Consider the following 17,538-nt stretch of genomic DNA (forward strand, 5'->3'; position numbering starts at 1 on the left):
CCGCCCAGATCCTCCGCACAGGCTGGGCCTGCAGGTTTAGAGAGCAGAGGCCAAACAATGTCTCCTGCCAGATTACAACTGCTAGCAGCCAGGAGCTGGGGGTGAAGAGTTCAGGAAAAAGATACCAGTGTCCCCAGGAGGAGGTCTTTCTGCCTCAGGATGGACTGTTGGAGGTGGGGGAAGGGTGTGGCAGCACCTGGTTTGTGTGTGTTTGCTGGAGTCTGAAATTCAAACCTCCTGGAGAGCTGACTGTAGCCATTTGGGCATCACACCCTGTACCTTACAGTTTCTGGCTCAGGGTTTGGGAACCCACATTTCTAAGTTCCAATGGCCATGAAGCAGCTGCTCTGGGGACTGTACTCAGAGGACATCTGCTCTGCATCTTGCTTAGGATCTGAGAGGTCCCTCCAGGTCACTCCGTCTTCCTCTTCACCATCACCCAATGAGAGCAGAGGTGGGTCCCACCCAGTTTTCCTTGATGGAGTGGATAGCATCCGTTTTCCCATCCTCTGTGAAGCTCCCAGCCTCCAGATGTTCCTGGGCCTCAGGGCCAGTTCCTCATGTGCCCTTGGAGGTGGGGGCTGGGACAAGTGACTCCACACCGAGACTTGCTCTTGTCTTTGTCTCCATGGCTACTCGGTCTTCTTGGTCAGGGACCCTTCGCACAGGCAGTCTGGTTGCTGAGGTGTCTCCTCTGCTGCAGGAAATGCTGGAGGGACCTTCCCCCACCTCCAGTTCCAGGTGGTGACGGCTCTTCCCAAGCACCACCAGACCACCCTCCCCTTTGGATGTGCTCCTGTGCTCCATCTAATAAAAAGGAACAAACAGCATCCAGCTTGCCCTCCTGAGGCTGCAGGGAGTCTTGACGGGAGAATGGGTGGAAAGGAGCTTAATTGACTTAGCAAACATGGTCGTCCTGCCAGGACTCAGTATATTACCATTAGGGACACGGTTGGGAGCTCACCTGCCAGGCTCAAACCTCGTCTCACTACACATGGTCCTGGAGACCTACCCACCTACCTTCCTTCCTTCCTTCCTTCTTCCCTTCCTCTTTCTTTCTTTCTTTTACTTATTTTATGTATATGATGCTCTATCTACATGTCCATGTGCACACAAGAAGAGGGCATCAGATCCCAGTATAGATGGTTGTGAGCCACCATGTGGTTGCTGGGAACTGAACTCAGGCCCTCTGGAAGAGCGGACAGTGCTCTTAATCTCTGAGCCATCTCTCCGGCCCTCTTCCTTGGTTTCTTCATCTCCCTTGGAAGATGCTTTAATATCCATCAAGCCCTTGGCATCTGGCCAGTTCCAGAGTGACTGTTTTAAATCGGGAGAGAGAGGCAGGGGACACAGTTTGGTAGAGGGCTTGCCTAGAATACATGAAGCCCTGGGATTGGGCACCAGCACTGCAGAGTTCCAGGTGTGGCGGTAGCACACCTGTTATCTCAGCCACTTGAGAAGTAGAGCAGGGAGCTCAGAAGTTTGAAGCCATCCTCAACTATATAGTGAATTCAAGGCCCGACACTAAAAACGTAAAGAATGGTGACTTTTACTGAGTCCTTGCTGCGAGTCTGGCTCCCATCTAAGTGGTCTGCAGTAAAAGTGTCAGGCTGGAGGAGAGCAAAAGTGTTCACACTGCTTTACTTTGAACCGTGTGTGTGTGTGTGTGTGTGTGTGTGTGTGTGTGTGTGGTGTGGTGTGCTGTGGTGTGGTGTGTGTGTGTGCGCACGTGTGCATGTGTGTGCTCGCGCGCACGTATGTGCAGGTATGTGTCTGGACAACTAGATGAAATCAGAGACAGTCTGTTGTAGCATGGTGACTTCGAATCTCTAACTCTTAACAGAATTTAATTCTCAGCCAGACCCAGCAGCTCTTCCTCTTAGACGGGCCTGCCACTGCAGAAGGGAGCAAGACTAAGGCACACTGAGTCCTAGAGTTGACCCGGCTCAGTCAGGCCCAGCCCGGCTCCCTGCCTCCCTTTCCACACCTTTCCTGATCAACTCTGAGGGTCTTAGCTTGCATCCTGTCAGTGATGGAGAACTCACTCCTTTTGGGAGTGTAATTTTCTGGCTTCTTCCGCTGCCATCAGTCCCTGCATCCCTACCAGCCATCTGTAGCTTCCATGGTAACAGCGTCACAGACATCAGAGGTCCCTGACCACAGACTACTGAGATGGCTCGGATCCAGGCTGAAAATTTCCTTGTGGGACTGTTTCTTCTTTCCTCTCCAGTTTCTGGTGGCCTTCCCATGGTGTGTCAAGCTGGATCCCCTAGGTAGGGGCTGAAGACCTTCAGTACATCGGGTCATCCACAACATAGAGTGATCACACTTGCAAGCCTCAGGAGGGGAAACTGACTGCATGCTCTTAGTCAGCCAGGGCAGAAGTGGGAACAGGATGAGGCCTGGGAGTCTTCTAGGACAGTGAACAAAGTTCCCTTTCAGCCTGTGCCTGGTTACAGCACCAAATATTTTCCCTCTTATCTCTACCACGCTAAGTAATAGTGGGAACTTGTTTGTGGAGGGGCAAATTCCAAGGATGGCTGGCAAAAGAGAAAAGGCCTTATGTGGAGAGGTCAGGGGTCATTCACATTATCAGAATCCTCCCGGGGGTCAGATCTTCTTTTCCCTTTAAACGAAGGGCCTTATTATGTGGCCCATGCTGGTCTCCAACATACACTCCTGCTGCAGCCTTTCGCATATTGGGGCTAACCAGTGTGTGCTACCTCACTCAGCTTTGCCCTCAGGCCTTTGAAAGGTGAGGTGCCTCGACTGAGAGTGGCTTGTCTTGGAAACATGGGGCTTCTGGGGGACAGAAGAGAAGACAAACCCAAGGATATTTCCTGTTGGCAAGGCCAGCAGCCCCAAGAGCCATGGGGTGAGCCTGAACACGTTGCTTTAACCAGCATCTTCCCAGAGCTGACAAGTCAATGTTGGGTAGGGCTCTATACACCCAGAGTAGCCAGTGTGTGCGTGTCCATGTGTGCAACTGCGGAACAGAGATCCATCTCGATTATGGGGGTGAAGCCCCCCCTTGGAGACCACAAGTTTAGAAGAGGCTAGAAATGGCTTGTGTTTGTGAAACAGGTTCTCATCTATCCTAGGCTGGCCTCAAACTCACTATGTACTAAATGGTGACTTCGATGTTCTGATCCTCAAGTGTGTTGTTGGTCCTATACTTCAGTGCCACTATACTTCCAAACTTTAAAAACAAAAAATTTATTTTTATGTATGTAGGTGTCTGCCTGCACCATGTTCATGCCTAGTGCTCTTGGAGGTCAGAAGAAGAGGTCAGGTTCCCTGGAACTGGAGTTCCAGACAGCTGTGAGCCATCATATGAGTGCTGGGAGTCAAACCCTGGTCCTCTGTAACAGCAGTCAGCGCTCTTTCTTAACTGCTGCGTCATCTCTCCAGCTCCAGCCCCCCAATTTCTTCATCATTTACTCTTTCAAAGAGTAGAAGCCCTGAGACTGCACTTTATTATATTTTATTTATTATTTTGGGGTTTTTTTTCAACACAGGGTTTCTCTGTGTAGACCAGGCTGGCTTCGAATCCAGAGATTTGCCTGCTTCTGCCTCCAAGTGCTGGGACTAAAGGCCTGTGCCGCTGCCAGCACCCAGCATCCAGTATTTTATATTACATACCAGAACTCATCACTAGTCACCATAAAATGTGACAAAGATATGACACATACATGAGTGACATTCACAGCTATTCACAGTGGCTGTCAATCTGGCCTTAAAATACTGTCCCCAAGCTAAAAGCCCATGTGGACAATCAACCTGTTTTAGTTTCATTTGTCTGGGGCAGAGAGAGGAAAGAAAGGGGAGGGGGCTAAGGGATAGGGGTAGGGGAAGGGAGGGAGGGAGGGAGGGAGGGAGGGAGGGGGGGACAGGGACAGGGAGATTGAGAGAGATTTACTCAGAGTAGCCTCACACTTGTGATCCTCCTGCCTCAGGCTCCCGACTGTTGTTATTATAGGTATATGTCATTACGCCAGCTCTCATAGAACCTACTCTCCTTCCAGATGTGCTGACAAGATGGGTGAGTGCCACCAAGCCTGATGACAGCCTGAGTTCCTGAGTTCAATCCCTGGGACCCACTGGTGGAAGTCAGAGAACTGACTCCGGCGAGTTATTCGCTGACCTCCGTACATGTGCTGTGGCACGCGCATACTTACACACACCTAATACGTAAATAGTAAAATATAATCAAACAAACAAAAAAACCCTTGTCCCTTGGGGAAGAGTTAGTGAAGTTATATAACGGGCAGTTAATATACTCTCTTAATCTACTGTGTTAGTCTAGATTAATTAACCAGGTTAAGTAATTGAGATATTCTGCTAAGCAGACTGAAGAGGAGGGAGTCCACTCAGCCTTTTCTGTTTTCCCTTTTCCCCAGAGATTCCTGGATCATCTACAGATCAACAGGTACTCAATGGAGAACAGTGTGTCCACACACCTGACAATAGCAAGTGACCCTTGATCTTTCCTTTTTGGTGCTGGGAGTGGAACCCAGGGCCTCGTGTGGCCCATAGTGCTCTTGCACGGTGCCCACACTGCCCCTGAATTCTGCTCTGTTGGTGCAGGTTATACCTTGCTTGCTCACAGGCACCGTATACTGTACACCTCACTCTGAAAGCCCCAGGAGTAGATGACAAAATCAGAGAGGGTGTGCGTGCTACAGGGACAGGACACACGGTTCAGGCTACTTCTCATACTTCACAAATGAATACAAGAGCCAGAAGCTCACGGGTGTGTGGGAGGAACATTGCTTTCCAGTTCCAGAGACCCAAAAAGGCAGACCTTGCTTTGCTTTGGGGCTCAGGCCACCAACTGACCCCCTGTCAGTCTTCTCCCTGCACTGCAGGAGGGTCCCTTCATTTCTGTGTCACTATCAAGCCTGAGATTCCTCGACTGTGAACAGATCCCATCAGAGGTAGCTTGGGCTGGTGTCGGAGGATGTTGGTGACATCAGTGGTCTGAGAACTAGGGTTGGCTTCGGGACCCAGGTGGTCAGCTTCAGCCATGCCAACTGTACCAGTAGACCCTGTTAGACTTTTCATGGAGTTCTGGCTGGGCAGTTATGGTCCTAGGCCTGATGAGGCAATGGCCTGAGATCTGTTCCTGTTCCCACGAACTTCCTGCACAGTTCAGTTCCTCTCTGCACCCTCCGGGCTGTCCTACTTCCCAGTGCCTGGCCATCTCAGGCTGAACCCTCCTATGGACTTCCGCAGGGGGCAGCATCCCGCTCCAAACCTCCCCACAGTCTCTCCACCGGCCATGCTGTGGCTTAGGAGGATGCCTGGAGGGGCTTTAGGGAGATGAGCTGGCAGCCTGAAAGAGAGCCAGCTTCTTGTGGTTATGCATTTTGGGTGTGTTATTCATGAGCAAGCAGAGGCCTCCTTGGCGGCTAGGGTGCAGCTCACAGCACTGCATGTCCTTTAGCCTAGGTGTGGCACTGAGTTTATTCTCAACCCCAAAAGTAAATAACAACAACAACAACAACAATAAAAACAAAACAAAACAAAACAAACCTCTCCCTGCCAGAACAGCCCAACTAGAGTGCACACCTGCAGTCCCCAATCCATGCTGAGCAAGCCTTTCCCTCTCCATTGTGCAGGACTTTCCCTCTTAGCACTCTGATTGGGTAGGCCGGGAAAGGCTCTTTCCTCTAGGAAGCCTCCTACACATCCATTTTGGGTACCCCACAGTAGCCATGGCTCCCTCCCATCCTCCTGACTCCCACAGTGTAGACTCAGTCAGCAGCAGCTGCCAACCCTGAAGGAAAATCCAGCAAAGGGCGCAGAGCCCCACTGCAAGGCGCTTATTTCCTAGCTCTTTGACCTCAACAAGCCCTGCAGCCTCCCCGAGCCTCTTTCACCTCTGCAAAGTGTGCTTCATCCCCAAATAATCTCTTGGCCTCGACCAACCACTGTCTCTTGGTCACATACCAAACTTGGTCTAGAACAGAGGTTCTCAACCTGTGGGTTGCTACCCCCCTCAAACCACCCTCTACCTCCAAAAATATTCACATTAAGATTTAGAACAGGGCTGGAGAGATGGCTCAGCGGTTAAAAGCACTGTCTGCTCTTCCAGAGGTCCTGAGTTCAATTCTCAGCAATCACACGGTGGCTCACAACCATCTATCATGAGATCTGGTGCCCTCTTCTGGCGTGCAGGTGTACACGCAAGCAGAGCACTATATGTAATAAATAAATCTTAAAAAAAAAAAAAAGATTACTGTTCTGAAGCAGCCACAGAATAATTTTATGGTTGGGGATGACTACAACGTGAGAAACTGTATGAAAGGATGGCAGCATCCGGAAGCATGGGAACCACTGGGCTGCCTGAATAGAATGCTACTTGTTTCTAGCCCAGTTACAGAAGCCCCTTGCAGGCCTGACCACATCTCACCCACTAGAGAAACCCTTGCCAGCATCTCTGACAGACATGAGAGACATGGGTGGATGCCAGTCCCAGGGCCAGCTTCTGGGCGACGGGACTGACACACTCTTTGGATGCACTCTTCTGGGACATCAGGTCTCTTTGTCCAATCCCTTAAACCCTACACCCTGCCATTTCCCACATCATCTAGCATACCCCAACCTCGGCGGAGCCTCAGTATCTGCCTGCTTGGCTGGTGGGCACGTGAAGGGCGCAGCCACGGGCAGGAGGTGGTGACAAGTGAAGGTTGATGCGGCATCATCTGCTTTTGACACCTGCTTCCCTCCGCAGTTCTGGCCTGTAAAGGGCACTGAGCGACGAGCCGGAACTCGGGCCTTCTCTCTGACTGCTTCCTCCTTGCACCCAAAGCCAAGCCATCGCAGACAAAGCCCTACCTTCCTGTTCCATGTCTGAAAGGCCTCTTAAGGCAGCTATAACTTTCTTCCTCTCCCTTCACCTGGTCAGCTCCGCCACCTCTCCTGTGTTGTTCTGTTTTGCGAGACAGGGCCTCTGTAGTTCAGCCTGGCTTTGAACTTACTGCGTAACTGATGATGACCTTGAACCCCTGGCCCTTCCTCCCAAATGCTGAGATTACTTGGCCTAAGGCACCACATGGGCTCCCTCTGCCCCTCTGCTTTTGGAAATGTCTGACTCTAAGCATCCCACCCTCCTGCCCCACCTTGCTCGGGGAGCTGAGCTGCAGATACCTAGCTCCTTTCATCCCCCAAAGGTCCTTCCCTGTTGCCTAGGGCCTTGCCCAGGCCGAATCCCCTGTATGCCCATTGCTTACCCTCGCCCAGGCACCCCTGGCTCAATTGAAAAGCTCTTTCCTTAGAGAAACCTTTCAGTGTCGGTTCAGGGTTAGCCACCTTCTACTCCACCGCTCTTTTCCCCCCTTCCTCTCCAGACTTCTACCTCAGGTTTTATGGGACTGTACAATGACTCTGTCTGACATCTACAGATCGTGAATCTATATGGGCCGGATTCATTTGATCTGTGTAGTGTCTCGGAGCCCAGTGCTAGGTACATACCCAGAAAGTGATGACTATGGGAACAAAGGTCCTTTTCAAAAAATTATATTGAAAAGTAAAAGGAAAGAAAAAATATAGCATTAAAAAAGAAAAAACAGCATCTGGGAGGTGGTGGCGCACACCTTTGATCTCAGCACTTGGGAGGCGGAGGCAGGCAGGTCTCTATGAGTCCAGGACAACCAGGGCTACACACACACACACACACACACACACACACACACACACACACACACACACACTATTGAAAAACAAAACAAAGCAAAAAAGACAAAGACAAAGAAAAAAGAACTAAGAAGCATGGTTCACACATTTAATCCTAGAACTCAGGAAGCAGAGGCAGATTACTGAGTTCAAGGCCAGCTTAGTCCACCTAGCAAGTTCCAAGCTAGCTGGGGCTACATGGTTTGTCTCAAAAACAGGAAAAGAAAAACAGTAACAATTTAGGGAGTGAACAGTTGCTGTGGTCTGGGCAAGACTCCAGCACTGTGTGTAGAGAGTAGAGCCCTGTGCCTTTCTCCAAACGGGCCACTGGCCAAGCCACTATGGGTAGTGGCTACAGCAGGGCTCAGGTTAATGGGTGGCCAGCAAGTTCTCCAAGATCTCCCAACTCCTCTGGCCATTCTCCCTAACCACTGGGCGTTCTGTACTGCTCCACAGTGTGGGCACGTTCCCCTTCGCCAAGCTTGGAAGCCCGCTGTGGATGAGGAAGAAGAGGGAGGACCTCGTGTGGACAGGTGCGAACCAGCTGTGCCTCTGTCTAGCACGAAGCTGCTATGAGGATCGGAGGAGAGAATAGACATTAAGAGTCTAGATGTGGGGCTGAAGAGATGGCCCAATGGTTAAGAGCACTGACTGCTTTTCCAGAGGACCCAGACTCAATTGCCAGCACCCACATGGGCTCACAACTGTCTGTAACTCCAACACCTTCTTCTGGCCTATGTGGATACCTGGTATGAAAGTCATACACAGATATTCATGTAGGCAAAACACCCATCAAGCGTGTGTGTGTGTGTGTGTGTGTGTGTGTGTGTGTGTGTGTGTGTGTGTGTGTGTATACACACACACACACACACACACACACATACACCCCTTGATGGGAGCCAGGCATGATGGCACACACCAGCACTCCAGAAGCTGAGGAAAAAGGATTGCCAGGAGTTCCAGGCAAGCATGGGCTATATAACGGGTAGCCTATCTGCCAGGGCTACATAGCAAAACCCTGTCTCAAAAAGCCAAACCAAGTCAATATAGTAGCTCAGCTTCTTTATTTACTGTGCAAAGTAGCTGAAGGCCTGTGTGTTCTAGGGGGCAAAGACTGAGACCCCATGCTGTTCAGGGAATGTGGCCTCCAGCAGCTGACATCATCCTGGGCTCTTGATGCACCACAGACCCCAAGGCTCAGACCCCTACCCGCCTCGGTGTCCCCAGATCTCTGTTAGCTATCTCAGCCGTACTCAGGGAAGGGCCCCACTCTGGCAGGACCCTCACTTCCTGCCTCTGGTCAGTCTTGTTCCAGCGCCAACTGTGTCATGGCCCAGAGCTATGAGACCTTTCCTCTGGGTATCTCCATGAAGCTGTCCCTGGAAATGTCTCTTGCTATGTGCCCCATCCTCTCCTGACCTTCTGGCCTGCTGATGCCAACTGGGTCTTACTGTAACCATGGTGCAGATCATCGGGTACCACCACTGCAGCGGGCAAATGTGTACATGTCCAGAAAATTCAAAACACAGAAAACACCACCTGACAACTGAAGATCCTCAGACAGATGCTAAAGTCTCCACTCCCTCCCACCCTCCATCCCTTCTGCCCACAGTGCTGATGATGGAACCGAGGGCCTAGTATGTGCTAGGTAAGTGCTCTACCGCTGATGCACTGCCAGCCCTCTTTTTCACTTTAGGAGACAGGTTCTAAATGCATTAGGCAGACCTTGAACTTGCAATGCCCCTGTCTCAGCCTCCTGGATGGCTAGGATTATGGTCTGCGCCACCAAGCCTGGCTTGGACATTTTTCTACATGTATGTGTGCACATTCCTTTTTCGTAAGTGAACTCAAACACAATCCTTCTGCTATGAGACTGTCCTTTTCCCAATGGCATGCCACTTTGGGCCTCGCTCTGGCACACCAGTCCTCACGGTGATGTCATGACATCTTGCCTTTGCATCTGGCAGTCCCCTACAGCTTCTCAGGCAGGTACCTGGGGCTTTTCACTGGTGGGTGAGGGAGCAGCACGTTGGGGCTGTTGGGTCCCATTGGCACAGATGGTTCTTTTCCCCAGAGGGGCTGTGACTTGTGACTGAGTGGTGGCTGCCTTCAGCACCCTCTCCAAGTGAAGCGGAGCAGACACTCTGAAACTCCTCAGTCAAGTGACTTGAGGGCAGCGGTGGCCTTTCATCTGGCTGGTTGCCCCTGCCCGGTTTGATCCCAGAATTTTCACAGCAGACATTTCCTGTCCAGCCACTCCAGAACTCAGAACCCAGCATAATGGAGGGGTGCCTGGTGCTGTGTGCTTCACAGAGCATCGCTATATCCTTCAGGGCCTGGGGAGCTAAGCAAGACTGAGCACACGGCAGAGCAGGCACGTATCAGCAAACCTCCCCGCGCCCTCCCCCCTTTTCTGAAATAATCTCTCACACATCCCAAATTGGCCTCACACTTGCTATACAGCCTTGGACCTTAAGATCCTCCTGCCTCTATCTCCCAAGTGCTAGGATTAGCTACATAGTTACCACACCCAGTTTATGGGATGCTGGAAGTTGAACTCCAAGTTTCTACAAGCTAGATAAGCACTCAGCCAATTAAGCCTCATTCTGGCTCAATCACTCCTATTTTATAAGGGAAGAAGCAAAGTCTAGAGGTGTGGGTGAGGTACCCAATGTCTGACCTTCCTAGGTGGCTGGCTCCACACCCAGCAAGCAGCTAGGAAGGCTGGACTTCCTCTAGGGTGTCTTCCTGGGCCCCACCCCACCCAGGCTGGATTGGAGGTCATAGCTAGGGGAGTCTCTGGTTCCTGGCTATGGACTGTTGCTATGCTACCGAGGACTGGTTGATTGTGGCTTATCCCTCTCTCCCTCTAAGCTCGGAAGCACCTCAGTGGATGGGAGCTGGGATGCTGATAACTATGAGCAGTAAGGCCAGGGGGGTGGGGAGGTCGCATTTTATGGATGGGGACACTGAGGCACAAAGAAGGGACACACTTTTTTCTTTGAGTCAGCGTCCCTTCCATTTCACCAAAGCCCTTTATCTACAACCTTGGCCTCCGAGTCACAACCTGAAGCTCTTGCACAGGCGGGGCCCTGTGTAGTTCCAGCTAACTGTGGTGAAAGGGGAGTTTGGTAGGAGACAGAGGGAGCTCAGTCCACCACCAGCTTGGCCATCACTCTGGAGCAGCCCTGAGGAACTTCCCATCAGTTGGCCATGCCCTGTCAAGCATTCGCCACACATGTCTCTGAAGCCAGTGGTTGGTGTCATTGTATTACTTTGCAGGTGGGCAGGGAAAGCTCTTGGCCTGAGACCAGCCAGTGGCTGTCAGAGCGTGCTGGCCCAGAACAGCCGAGAAATGCTCAGTCAGACTGCAGGAGAACCATCCTCAGGGGGAGGGGTAGTGTGGCTTCGGCATAGCTCATCTCTTTCCCTGTCACCTGCCACTTCCCAATGACAGCTGAGGGATAAGACTCTGGCCTCAGCTTCCTTTAAGTCCCCAGTACTCCCAAGGACCATGCCACTTGCCAGCCCTCTCTACACGCTCTAGGCTCGAGGCCAAGGCAGGAGCAGTTGTCATGAGACTCCTACAGAGGTTCTCTTGGCCCCGATTTCTCTTTGGAATGAGATCCCGGTCACTATTAAAACAAGGTCCCACTTCTAAGAGTGGCTGGGTGGGTTGGAGGAGGCGACTCAGTGAAACCCACCACTCCTGGCACTCTGGGGTTTGCCTACAGACTCTTGTCTACAAGCATGGTACAAAAGTGAAACCCTGGGCAACACGGGGCCTTAGCTTCTCATCTGCAAACCGAGGATGGCAGGAAGCCTCCCCAGAGTGTTCGCACTGATTTCCAGGGACAAGAGGACATGGGACAGTAATTTTCTATTTTTTGTCCTTTTCTAATGTTTTATCCACTACCTCCAAATATGTATAGCAGGAAAACCAAGCGCATGTTCTTTGTAAGTTAACTTTATTGAGATACAACCTATCTACAACATAATATATCCATTTTAAAAAGAGAATACAGGCATGGTGGCTCCCATCTCTTAATTCCAGCACTGGGGAGGCTGAGGCAGGAAGATTGCTGTGAGTCCAGGGCTAGCCTGACCTTCAGTACTGGTTTAGGGCTGGCCTGGAGTAGAGAGTCAGCCATTGTCTAAATAAATAAATAAATAAATAAACAAACAAACAAACTGAAATGAAGGAAACACAGGGAAAGAAAAATAGGTACTAGTATCTATACTCTGACCTGCCCAAACCCCACCTATGGCTCCAGAAAGCCAGAGTGAATTAATGAGTGTAAACCCTTCACCTGCCTACAGCACAGTAGGCTACCAACACCAGAGTCAGGAAGCTGGGCTAGCCAGTGCCCCTCTCCTGCCTGTTTCCTGGAGGAGTGTGTGTGTGTGTAGGGGGGGTGAGGCATGGGGGTGAGGGTGGGGTGGGTGGTGGGTGGGGACTGCAGTGTTCTGCAACATGTTGTCGAACAACTCAGAGGCCCCTAGCTCACAGGCACGTCCTTGTCACCTAGGCCTGGACTCCAGAGAGAGCCACCTCTGAGTCCTGGTAACAAAGTGCCATGAACTGGTGGCCTGTGAGTCACACAATTGCAGTTCTCACTGTTACTGCAGCCTAGAGTCCAAGATAAGGCTGCGGAAGGACCAGACCTGTGCGGGAGGGCCAGCTTCCGGGTTCAGGGAAAGGTGCCTGCTGGTCTGTGTGTCCCCAGGGGAGAAGGGGTGTGTCGCTCGGGACCTCTCGTGCAGGGACATGAACCCTCATCAGAAGTGTTCTGCTTTCCTGATCCAATCAACCCCTTCCCTTCCGTGTGCCATTACTGTGTGTGTGTGTGTGTGTGTGTGTGTGTGTGTGTGTGTGTGTGTGTAGGGGGGGGCAGGTAGCGGTGATGGTTTCAACAAATGAACTTGGCAGTGACGGGGGCAATCTCAGGGAGACACTAGCACCCAGAGGTGGCTGTGTCCTGACCCTGCTCAAGAGCCAGCATGGCTCTCATTGCTTTGGGCCTTTTGTCTTAGCTCTCCCCGGAGAGTGCTGCAAGTTTCTAAACCTCTCTCTACCTCTTGCTTTTTTAAGCAAAAAGAGGCTTAAAAATAGTACCTCCCTCAGTAACATGTAGGATTCCACACTGCACACAGGAGGGGGCGGTTTAGATAACCAGGGCTGCCCGGCCTCTGGCCCTCTCGTCACCCTTTTCCCCTGCACCCCTCCTCCTTTCTGCACCCTCCTGCCTAGGGGTTTTTCCACCAGCTCTTTCCCCACAGTTCAAACCTCCTCTTTGCTTGTTTCTTTCTTCTGTCACCTTCTGCCTGTCCCATCAGACAGACTACAAACTCCTTCAGGGCTTCTTCCTTGGGTGTTTTGTTTACAGTGAAGGTGCTTGGTAAACACTGGAGAGGCCCTGGGGACCACAGACCTGGAGTTGCAAGTGTGGTTCAACAGACAGCAGCCCTGTGGTTGTCACTACTGTAATTGAGGCGGACACTCCGGACCTCCTCCCTTCAAGTCTCTGATGGCACCGTCCCAGCCCCCTAGCACACGCCATAGCTCACGGATAGTAAGGAACCGTAATTACATCTTTAATTATATCCTTTTCTACTTTAGGTTGAACCACACAAAATTATCATTATATATATTTTTTTGGTAGGTTAAAGACATAAGTCTTTCTGGAGCGGTTTAAGGTAATGTGTAAGCACTTTGTAGTTGCCCAGGAGGCATTCAGAGAAAGAGTGAGGTCCCCTGGCCCTTCACATGGAGTGTCTCTGTCCTGAAGAAGGGGCCCCTGACTCAGAATGAAAACAGCAGTACCATCTGGGGTCTTCCCAAGACTGGCAGAGAAGCTCCCTAGGGTCTGAATCAGGGCATTTGAAAAGAGCAAATGCTTCAAGCAGAACCCTTGGGGGAGGGGAAAGGGGAAGGGGAGGGGGAGGGAGAGGGGCTGGCAGCCCTCCCCGAGGGAGCACACTTATCTCTGGGGGAGGGAGGGCGGACAATCTCTGGGTGTCCAGAACATTCTACTCCTCCTGTAAAAGGCTCCATTGCTGAACTGTGCAGACTCAGACACCACCAAGGCCACGCCCCCTTCCCAGATGGACAAAGTGAGGTCTGGAGGTGAAAGGCTGGTGTCCATGTCTGCCACCTTGCCGCCAGGGTCTTTCCTCCAGACCACTTGGGCAGCAGTGGGAACTTTACTCTTGCCACTTGTGATGCTACGTTTTCTCAAATAAAATGTTCCCAAAGCCTCAGCGTTGCTTCTTCGGTCAGGCAAGTTAAAGACGGTAGTAACACATACATGCCTTTCTAGTGACCTCCTTAGGGTAAAGTCCCCGAAGGAGAGGCCTCGGAGCAAAGGGCAAGCAGATCCATTTTACAGACTTTTGTTTTGAAGGCTGCCAGATTACCCTATAAAATGACAACCTCAGGCAAATGCTTGCAATCCTGCTAGTGCAGAGTTTTGATCTTTTATGTTTATATCTTGCTATTTTTACAAAGCAATAAGACTTTCATTTATGATATGTTTTTACCCCCCCCCAACACTTTTAAAATTGGAGACAGGGTCTCCTATTTCCCAGGCTGTCCTTGACCTCGATTTGTAGCAGAGGATGGCCTTTAACTCCTGATCCAGGCAGGACTCACCACCTTCAGTCTGTTACTCAGCTTTGGGGCTGGAACTGGAGGCTTCACGCACGCCAGGCAAGCTCTCTGCCAACCAACTGTGCAGCCTCTTACCCTCTAAGCACCCCAATCTTGGAATTAGGATTCCTGGCTGGTCTGTTGTGTGGCCTTTTGTCAGCCACACCCCCTTCAGGGATGGGTGATAGCTACCCTTCAACAAGGGGATTAGATGAGACGGTTTCCAGAGACCCCTTTCAGGTTGGGTAACCCACAACTCCTTCGTACATTTTAAAAAGTACAGGATGGCGTTGTAATAATCAGAACCTGCCCTGCTCATGCACCATCTACAGTGGCCTCCCAGATCACAATGACAGGGGACTCAGGTAGTACTTAGGCCTTCGAGCTGGCGCTGGGCTCTGGCAGCCATACTTATACTTAGTCTCCTTTTATGAGAGGATAATAACATTCATTTGCAGAGAAGCGTCAGGTTGGGGGCCACGAGGCAAGGACCCTGCCATTCTGCTTCAGCTCTGGAATCCCATGGTACCCTACAACGCTTCTGCCTCTGCTTGCATACTTAGGCTGGGGGGAGAGAGGGAGGCACGCGATAAGGAGGCAGGTGCTGATCCTGATCTTTGATTGGGGCAGATGGCAGGAAATGAGGCAAAAGGGTCCAGAAAACGGCCCAGGTGTTCATAAGAACATGTCTCTGGACCACGTGCACACAAGGGCAGGCTCTGGGGCAGAAGGGCCACAGCTGTCTAAGGGACACTAGCTGGATCACAGCAGCAGTGGCAGCAGACTCCCCAGAGTCATCTAGAGAGATCCCAATCGCAAGAACGCAACCCAAGATGAAGATCCAGGTGCATCTTACAGAAAGTCCTGGCCCCACTACAGAGGTCTTCACAGACCCTGAAGCCACTGCACCGTTAGACACGTGCTCTGTCCCCCAACCCCAGGAGTCACTGCCTTCCTGGCTAGTGGACTCTTCGAGGAGCGAGTGTGGCAGAGCCAACCCTGTCCCACCAAGCTGCTACACAGAACTGAGCTTGGGTGGCTGGCTCGGCGAGGACCATTCTGTCCGTCCCCGTTGCCTGAATGCAGGTGGGTGTCTGCTCGGCTCGGGTCCAGGCAGGTCTGAAGCTGAGATCTGGCCACCGCCAGCGCGGGGCTCCTCCTCCAGCTCCAGGCGGCGAGTCTGGTCTGGGTGGCAGACTGCTCGCCCCACCCGTGCGCCCAGGTCGCCTTGGCAGGGGCGTGGGGATGCTTCCTTTTGCACGGTTTCCCGGGACTGGAAGCTGAGGCCCCGCGGGTAACCCAGCCAGGACAGGAACAATCACGACCTGGGTTCACCGGGCACCAGGGCCACACAGGGGCCTGTCGGAACTGGCTGCCGCGCCCAGGGCGGGCCGCTCAGCGCGGCAAGAAGCGCGGGCGGTGCGGGTTGGCTCTGCGCATCTGGAGCCTGAACCTGGGGGTCGCCTCTCCTAGTCACCCACTGAAGAGGAGGCCGTGCCACTATCCCGTTGGGGAAACTGAGGACCGGAGCAGGGCGGGGCTTTGTGTGAGATTGTGCGGGGGTCTTGGAGGACAGATCTCCGCGGTGTCGGGGGCAGCATCCCTGCGGTCCGCAAGCCGCAGCCCCGGCGCAGCGCGCGTCCCGCCCGGCCGAGTCCCGCCCTACCTTGTTGACGGCCGCACAGGTGGCGGCGGCGGCAGCTCCGGCGGCTCCAGCGGCTCCGGCTCCCGCTCGGCGCTTCGCGCAGCCCGCGGAGTCCCCGCGCCCAGCGCCACCGCCTCCCCGCGCAGCCCGGCGGGCGGGACCGGGGCGGGCGGGGCCGAGGCGGGGCCGGGGTGGGGCGGGACACGGAGGCCCCGCCTGTGCGCCGCTTGTGGCCCGCAGCTCCGGTCTAGTCCACGCGTGTACACGCTCTCACCTCCCGCACGTTCTCGCCGCAGTCTTTGGGTGGGACTCGGATCCGGTGTCTCGGTTTCCCCTTGCCGAGAAGGAGACCCACCACGCCTGCCTGTCAGGTGGCTCCAGGCTGGATCCCGCAGCGAGTGCAGGGAACCGCGGCTCTGGGGGCGGTGGGAGAACCCCAGAGCTCAGGACGGCTGCGCACTCAGGAGGGGTACCCTTCCAGCGGATGCCAATAGGGGGCGCTGCTGCCTAGCCTCCCTGGGTTTCAACCCTGCGCTCAATGAACATGGAAGATAGGATGTTGTGTCTTTCATAATAACCACACCACATCACCTATCTTGGAAATAGTTCTTCGTGTCTTGCAGTGATGTATTTGGTTGTGTGTAGGGGGGCGGCGTGGGTTGGTGAGGGGACAGGCTACTTACTACCTGGCACATAGTAGGTACTGCATATGTTGTTTGGTAAGTACACAAATTATTACATTTGATCCACTAACCCCCTTCAATTTAGTCATAATAATACTCCCATTTCACAGATAAGAAGTTGAGACTTTGGTTCAGTCCTTGGCAGGCTCTATTAGCTAATTTAATGTGTGTGTGTGTGTAAGTATGTATGTAAGTATGTACATACGTTGTATGTATGTATGTATGTATGTATTTGTGATGGTAGGGTTGAACTCAGATCTTGTGCATGCTAGGCAAGGATTCTACCACTGAGCCACAATGAGACCTCTCCTCTTTTTCTGTAACAAGGGTTCACTCAGATTGGCTTTGAACTATCTTCCTGCCTTGGCCTAAGGCACCACACTCAGCCCTGGTGAGTCTTTGGTCACTTTAGAACAGCGCATGCTAAACCCTGTCTCTGGCTCCTCCCTGCAGCGCAGTGCCCTGAGCCACTCCCCTGCCCAGAGCTGAGGATGCCCCACTCCAAAGCCTCCGCTGCAGCCCCAAACCAAGCCTATTGGAGCTGCCTAGGCAGAGGCACACAGCATGCATTGGATGTGGACACGCAGGTTGGACCTTTGCACTTGTGGGTCCATGGTAATTTATAACTTTTTATCACTTTTTAAAAACACGTGTGTCTATGTGTGTGCATGTGCCTTTGTGTAGAGGTCAGAGGGTAACTTTCAGGAGTCGGTTCTTTCCTTCCCTCTTGTTGAGACAAGGTCTCTCTTGTTTCTGCCACGGTGCACACCCTTGGCTGGCTGTCCCTTGAGCTTCCAGGCCATTCTGCCTCTCATCTCCAAGCAGGAGAGCCGCATCCAGCTTTTCCTAGGGATAACTCAGGCTGTCTGGCTTCTGCAGCAAGC

At 52.4% G+C, this 17,538-nt stretch overlaps 1 protein-coding gene across 1 annotated transcript in view; it reads right to left on the bottom strand.

Annotated features, from left to right (window-relative positions):
• The window catches only part of CORO2A (coronin 2A), a 55,027-nt gene extending 38,905 nt beyond the window's left edge, over nt 1-16,122 (bottom strand). The window contains exon 1 of the mRNA XM_084784414.1: nt 15,993-16,122. The gene's annotated coding sequence lies outside the window, so the exon portion shown is untranslated. The remainder of the gene's footprint in view (nt 1-15,992) is intronic.
• Between the last annotated feature and the right edge of the window lie 1,416 nt (nt 16,123-17,538).

This window comes from Acomys minous, assembly GCF_964271855.1.
Source record: "Acomys minous genome assembly, chromosome: 1".
Taxonomy (NCBI): Eukaryota; Metazoa; Chordata; class Mammalia; order Rodentia; family Muridae; genus Acomys; species Acomys minous.